The sequence below is a fragment of the Acanthochromis polyacanthus genome, chromosome 18, assembly GCF_021347895.1.
Source record: "Acanthochromis polyacanthus isolate Apoly-LR-REF ecotype Palm Island chromosome 18, KAUST_Apoly_ChrSc, whole genome shotgun sequence".
Taxonomy (NCBI): domain Eukaryota; kingdom Metazoa; phylum Chordata; class Actinopteri; family Pomacentridae; genus Acanthochromis; species Acanthochromis polyacanthus.
Genome location: NC_067130.1, coordinates 35978608 through 35986244, shown reverse-complemented (window position 1 = coordinate 35986244; position 7637 = coordinate 35978608).

Here is a 7637-nt window from a genome sequence, read left to right as displayed (position 1 = left end):
CTGTTCCTGAGGTGAAATGCACGTTTTGCTGAAATATGTGTTCCCTGCAATTTCTTCAAACCACAACACCTGAAACACCATTTGTCCACATATTTATCACATGTCAATTCATTCTGAAGAAGAAATTTGTGTGTCAACATGAACTTCGCTTTGATCTTGCCGTCATGATTGTTCTGCTCCTAAAATGCTGTGACTGACCTGAAATGCATAGTTTGGTCAACTATGCTGTCCATGCAATTCCTTCAAACCAGAACACCTTGAAAATCATTTGCCTTCATATCTATCAACATTTCAAGTCATTTTGAAGAAGAAATGTGTTTGAAAACAAAACAATGTACCATCGTGCAGCCTTCATGATTTGTATACGCTTCAAATGCTGTTCCTGAGGTGAAATGCACGTTTTGCTGAAATATGTGTTCCATGCAATTTCTTCGAACCAGAACACCTGAAACACCATTTGCCTCCATATTTATCACATCTGAATTCATTCTGAAGAAGACATTTGTGTGTAAACATGAACTTCACATTAATGCAGCATTCATGATTTTCTGCTCTTAAAATGTATGTCTTGAGCTCAAATGCACAGTTTGGTAAAATATGCTGTCCATACAAGTCCTTCAAACCAGAAACCTCATAACTCATTTGCCTTCACATCTATCAACATTTCAACTCAGTCTCTAAAAGAAATTTCTGTGTCAACATGAACTTCACGTTAATGCAGATTTCATGATTTTTCTGCTCTTAAAAATGCTGTTCCGGAGCTTAAATGCACAGTTTGGTCAAATATGCTGTCCATGCAATTCCTTCAAACCAGAACACCTTGAAAATCATTTGCCTTCATATCTATCAACATTTGAAGTCATTTTGAAGAAGAAATGTGTTTGAAAACAATACAATGTGCCATCGTGCAGCTTTCATGAATTCTATACGCTTCAAATGCTGTTCTGGAGCTGAAATGCACATGTTGCTGAAATATGTGTTCCCTGCAATTTCTTCAAACCACAACACCTGAAACACCATTTGTCCACATATTTATCACATGTAATTCATTCTGAAGAAGAAATTTGTGTGTCAACATGAACTTCGCGTTGATCTTGCCGTCATGATTGTTCTGCCCTAAAATGCTGTGACTGACCTGAAATGCATAGTTTGGTCAAATATGCTGTCCATGCAATTCCTTCAAACCAGAACACCTTGAATCATTTGCCTTCATATCTATCAAATTTCAAGTCACTTTGAAGAAGAAATGTGTTTGAAAACAAAACAATGTGCCATCGTGCAGCCTTCATGAATTCTATACGCTTCAAATGCTGTTCCTGAGCTGAAAATGCACATGTTGCTGAAATATGTGTTCCCTGCATTTCTTCAAACCACAACACCTGAAACACCATTTGCCTACATATTTATCACATCTGAAGTCATTCTGAAGAGACATTTGTGTGTCAACATGAACTTCACATTAATGCAGCATTCATGATTTTTCTGATCTTAAAAATGCTGTTACTGAGCTGAAATGCACAGTTTGGTCAAATATGCTGTCCTGGCAATTCCTTCAAACCAGAAAACCTCATAACTCATTGTCTTCATATCTATCACATTTCAAGTCAGTCTGTTAAAGAAATTTCTGTGTCAACATGAACTTCACGTTGATGTTGCCGTCATGATTTTTCTGCTCATAAAATGCTGTTCTGAGGCTGAAAAGCACATTTTGGTCAAATATGCTGTCCATACAATTCCTTCAAACCACAACACCTTGAATCATTTGCCTTCATGCTATCACATTTCACGTCAATCTGAAGAAAAAAATTGTTTGAAAACAAAACATGTACCATCCTGCAGCCTTCATGAATTGTATACGATTCAAATGCTGTTCCTGAGCTGAAATGCACATGTTGCTGAAATATGTGTTCCCTGCAGTTTCTTCAAACCACAACACCTGAAACACCATTTGCCTACATATTTATCACATCTGAAGTTATTTTGAAGAAGACATTTGTGTGTAAACATGAACTTCACATTAATGCAGCCTTCATGATTTTTCTGCTCTTACAAATGCTGTTCCAGAGCTTAAATGCACAGTTTGGTCAAATATGCTGTCCATACAATTCCTTCAAACCAGAACACCTTGAATCATTTGCCTTCATATCTACAACATTTCAAGTCATTTTGACGAAGAAATGTGTTTGAAAAAAAAACAATGAACCATCCTGCAGCCTTCATGAATTGTATACGATTCAAATGCTGTTCCTGAGCTGAAATGCACATGTTGCTGAATATGTGTTCCCTGCAGTTTCTTCAAACCACAACACCTGAAACACCATTTGCCTACATATTTATCACATCTGAAGTCATTCTGAAGAAGACATTTGTGTATCAACATGAACTTCACATTAATGCAGCATTCATGATTTTTCTGCTGTTAAAATGTATGTCTTGAGCTCAAATGCACAGTTTGGTCAAATATGCTGTCCATACAAGTCCTTCAAACCAGAAACATCATAACTCATTTGCCTTCATATCTATCAACATTTCAACTCAGTCTCTAAAAGAAATTTCTGTGTCAACATGAATTTCACGTTGATGTTGCCGTCATGATTTTTTCTGCTCATAAAATGCTGTTCCTGAGCTGAAAGCACATTTTGGTCAAATATGCTGTCCATACAATTCCTTCAACCACAACACTTGAATCATTTGCCTTCATGTCTATCAACATTTCACGTCAATCTGAAGAAAAAAATTGTTTGAAAACAAAACAATGTACCATCGTGCAGCCTTCATGAATTGTATACGATTCAAATGCTGTTCCTGAGCTGAAATGCACATGTTGCTGAAATATGTGTTCCCTGCAGTTTCTTCAAACCACAACACCTGAAACACCATTTGCCTACATATTTATCACATCTGAAGTTATTTTGAAGAAGACATTTGTGTGTAAACATGAACTTCACATTAATGCAGCCTTCATGATTTTCTGCTCTTAAAAATGCTGTTCCAGAGCTTAAATGCACAGTTTGGTCCAAATATGCTGTCCATACAATTCCTTCAAACCAGAACACCTTGAATCATTTGCCTTCAAATCTATCAACATTTCAAGTCATTTTGACGAAGAAATGTGTTTGAAAAAAAAAACAATGAACCATCCTGCAGCCTTCATGAATTGTATACGATTCAAATGCTGTTCCTGAGCTGAAATGCACATGTTGCTGAAATATGTGTTCCCTGCAGTTTCTTCAAACCACAACACCTGAAACACCATTTGCCTACATATTTATCACATCTGAAGTCATTCTGAAGAAGACATTTGTGTATCAACATGAACTTCACATTAATGCAGCATTCATGATTTTTCTGCTGTTAAAATGTATGTCTTGAGCTCAAATGCACAGTTTGGTCAAATATGCTTTCCATACAAGTCCTTCAAACCAGAAACATCATAACTCATTTGCCTTCATATCTATCAACATTTCAACTCAGTCTCTAAAAGAAATTTCTGTGTCAACATGAACTTCACGTTGATGTTGCCGTCATGATTTTTTCTGCTCATAAAATGCTGTTCCTGAGCTGAAAAGCACATTTTGGTCAAATATGCTGTCCATACAATTCCTTCAAACCACAACACCTTGAATCATTTGCCTTCATGTCTATCAACATTTCACGTCAATCTGAAGAAAAAAATTGTTTGAAAACAAAACAATGTACCATCGTGCAGCCTTCATGAATTGTATACGATTCAAATGCTGTTCCTGAGCTGAAATGCACATGTTGCTGAAATATGTGTTCCCTGCAGTTTTCTTCAAACCACAACACCTGAAACACCATTTGCCTACATATTTATCACATCTGAAGTTATTTTGAAGAAGACATTTGTGTGTAAACACGAACTTGCCTTCATATCTATCACATTTCAACTCAGTCTCTAAAAGAAATTTCTGTGTCAACATGAACTTCACGTTAATGCAGATTTCATGATTTTTCTGCTCTTAAAAATGCTGTTCCGGAGCTTAAATGCACAGTTTGGTCAAATATGCTGTCCATGCAATTCCTTCAAACCAGAACACCTTGAATCATTTGCCTTCATATCTATCAACATTTCAAGTCATTTTGAAGAAGAAATGTGTTTGAAAACAAAACAATGTACCATCCTGCAGCCTTCATGAATTGTATACGATTCAAATGCTGTTCCTGAGCTGAAATGCACATGTTGCTGAAATATGTGTTCCCTGCAGTTTCTTCAAACCACAACACCTGAAACACCATTTGCCTACATATTTATCACATCTGAAGTCATTCTGAAGAAGACATTATTGTGTAAACATGAACTTCACATTAATGCAGCATTCATGATTTTTCTGCTCTTAAAAATGCTGTTCCAGAGCTTAAATGCACAGTTTGGTCAAATATGCTGTCCATACAATTCCTTCAAACCAGAACACCTTGAATCATTTGCCTTCATATCTATCAAAATTTCAAGTCACTTTGAAGAAGAAATGTGTTTGAAAACAAAACAATGTGACATCGTGCAGCCTTCATGAATTCTATACGCTTCAAATGCTGTTCTGGAGCTGAAATGCACATGTTGCTGAAATATGTGTTCCCTGCAATTTCTTCAAACCACAACACCTGAAACACCATTTGTCCACATATTTATCACATGTCAATTCATTCTGAAGAAGAAATTTGTGTGTCAACATGAACTTCGCTTTGATCTTGCCGTCATGATTGTTCTGCTCCTAAAATGCTGTGACTGACCTGAAATGCATAGTTTGGTCAAATATGCTGTCCATGCAATTCCTTCAAACCAGAACACCTTGAAAATCATTTGCCTTCATATCTATCAACATTTCAAGTCATTTTGAAGAAGAAATGTGTTTGAAAACAAAACAATGTGCCATCGTGCAGCCTTCATGAATTCTATACGCTTCAAAGCTGTTCCTGAGCTGAAATGCACATGTTGCTGAAATATGTGTTCCCTGCAATTTCTTCGAACCACAACACCTGAAACACCATTTGCCTACATATTTATCACATCTGAAGTCATTCTGAAGAAGACATTTGTGTGTCAACATGAACTTCACATTAATGCAGCATTCATGATTTTTCTGCTCTTAAAATGTATGTCTTGAGCTCAAATGCACAGTTTGGTCAAATATGCTGTCCATACAAGTCCTTCAAACCAGAAAACCTCATAACTCATTTGCCTTCATATCTATCAACATTTCAACTCAGTCTCTAAAAGAAATTTCTGTGTCAACATGAACTTCACGTTAATGCAGATTTCATGATTTTTCTGCTCTTAAAATGCTGTTCCGGAGGTTAAATGCACAGTTTGGTCAAATATGCTGCCCATGCAATTCCTTCAAACCAGAACACCTTGAAAATCATTTGCCTTCATATCTATCAATATTTCAAATCATTTTGAAGAAGAAATGTGTTTGAAAACAAAACAATGTACCATCGTGCAGCCTTCATGATTTGTATACGCTTCAAATGCTGTTCCTGAGGTGAAATGCACGTTTTGCTGAAATATGTGTTCCCTGCAATTTCTTCGAACCAGAACACCTGAAACACCATTTGCCTCCATATTTATCACATCTGAATTCATTCTGAAGAAGACATTTGTGTGTAAACATGAACTTCACATTAATGCAGCATTCATGATTTTTCTGCTCTTAAAATGTATGTCTTGAGCTCAAATGCACAGTTTGGTCAAATATGCTGTCCATACAAGTCCTTCAAACCAGAAACCTCATAACTCATTTGCCTTCATATCTATCAACATTTCAACTCAGTCTCTAAAAGAAATTTCTGTGTCAACATGAACTTCACGTTAATGCAGATTTCATGATTTTTCTGCTCTTAAAAATGCTGTTCCGGAGCTTAAATGCACAGTTTGGTCAACTATGCTGTCCATGCAATTCCTTCAAACCAGAACACCTTGAAAATCATTTGCCATCATATCTATCAACATTTCAAGTCATTTTGAAGAAGAAATGTGTAAGAAAACAAAACAATGTGCCATCGTGCAGCCTTCATGAATTCTATACGCTTCAAATGCTGTTCCTGAGCTGAAATGCACATGTTGCTGAAATAGGTGTTCCCTGCAATTTCTTCAAACCACAACACCTGAAACACCATTTGCCTACATATTTATCACATCTGAAGTAATTCTGAAGAAGACATTTGTGTGTCAACATGAACTTCACATTAATGCAGCATTCATGATTTTTCTGCTCTTAAAAATGCTGTTCCAGAGCTTAAATGCACAGTTTGGTCAAATATGCTGTCCATACAATTCCTTCAAACCAGAACACCTTGAATCATTTGCCTTCATATCTATCAAAATTTCAAGTCACTTTGAAGAAGAAATGTGTTTGAAAACAAAACAATGTGACATCGTGCAGCCTTCATGAATTCTATACGCTTCAAATGCTGTTCTGGAGCTGAAATGCACATGTTGCTGAAATATGTGTTCCCTGCAATTTCTTCAAACCACAACACCTGAAACACCATTTGTCCACATATTTATCACATGTCAATTCATTCTGAAGAAGAAATTTGTGTGTCAACATGAACTTCGCTTTGATCTTGCCGTCATGATTGTTCTGCTCCTAAAATGCTGTGACTGACCTGAAATGCATAGTTTGGTCAACTATGCTGTCCATGCAATTCCTTCAAACCAGAACACCTTGAAAATCATTTGCCTTCATATCTATCAACATTTCAAGTCATTTTGAAGAAGAAATGTGTTTGAAAACAAAACAATGTGCCATCGTGCAGCCTTCATGAATTCTATACGCTTCAAAGCTGTTCCTGAGCTGAAATGCACATGTTGCTGAAATATGTGTTCCCTGCAATTTCTTCAAACCACAACACCTGAAACACCATTTGCCTCCATATTTATCACATCTGAATTCATTCTGAAGAAGACATTTGTGTGTAAACATGAACTTCACATTAATGCAGCATTCATGATTTTTCTGCTCTTAAAATGTATGTCTTGAGCTCAAATGCACAGTTTGGTCAAATATGCTGTCCATACAAGTCCTTCAAACCAGAAACCTCATAACTCATTTGCCTTCATATCTATCAACATTTCAACTCAGTCTCTAAAAGAAATTTCTGTGTCAACATGAACTTCACGTTAATGCAGATTTCATGATTTTTCTGCTCTTAAAAATGCTGTTCCGGAGCTTAAATGCACAGTTTGGTCAACTATGCTGTCCATGCAATTCCTTCAAACCAGAACACCTTGAAAATCATTTGCCATCATATCTATCAACATTTCAAGTCATTTTGAAGAAGAAATGTGTAAGAAAACAAAACAATGTGCCATCGTGCAGCCTTCATGAATTCTATACGCTTCAAATGCTGTTCCTGAGCTGAAATGCACATGTTGCTGAAATAGGTGTTCCCTGCAATTTCTTCAAACCACAACACCTGAAACACCATTTGCCTACATATTTATCACATCTGAAGTCATTCTGAAGAAGACATTTGTGTGTCAACATGAACTTCACATTAATGCAGCATTCATGATTTTTCTGCTCTTAAAAATGCTGTTCCAGAGCTTAAATGCACAGTTTGGTCAAATATGCTGTCCATACAATTCCTTCAAACCACAACACCTTGAATCATTT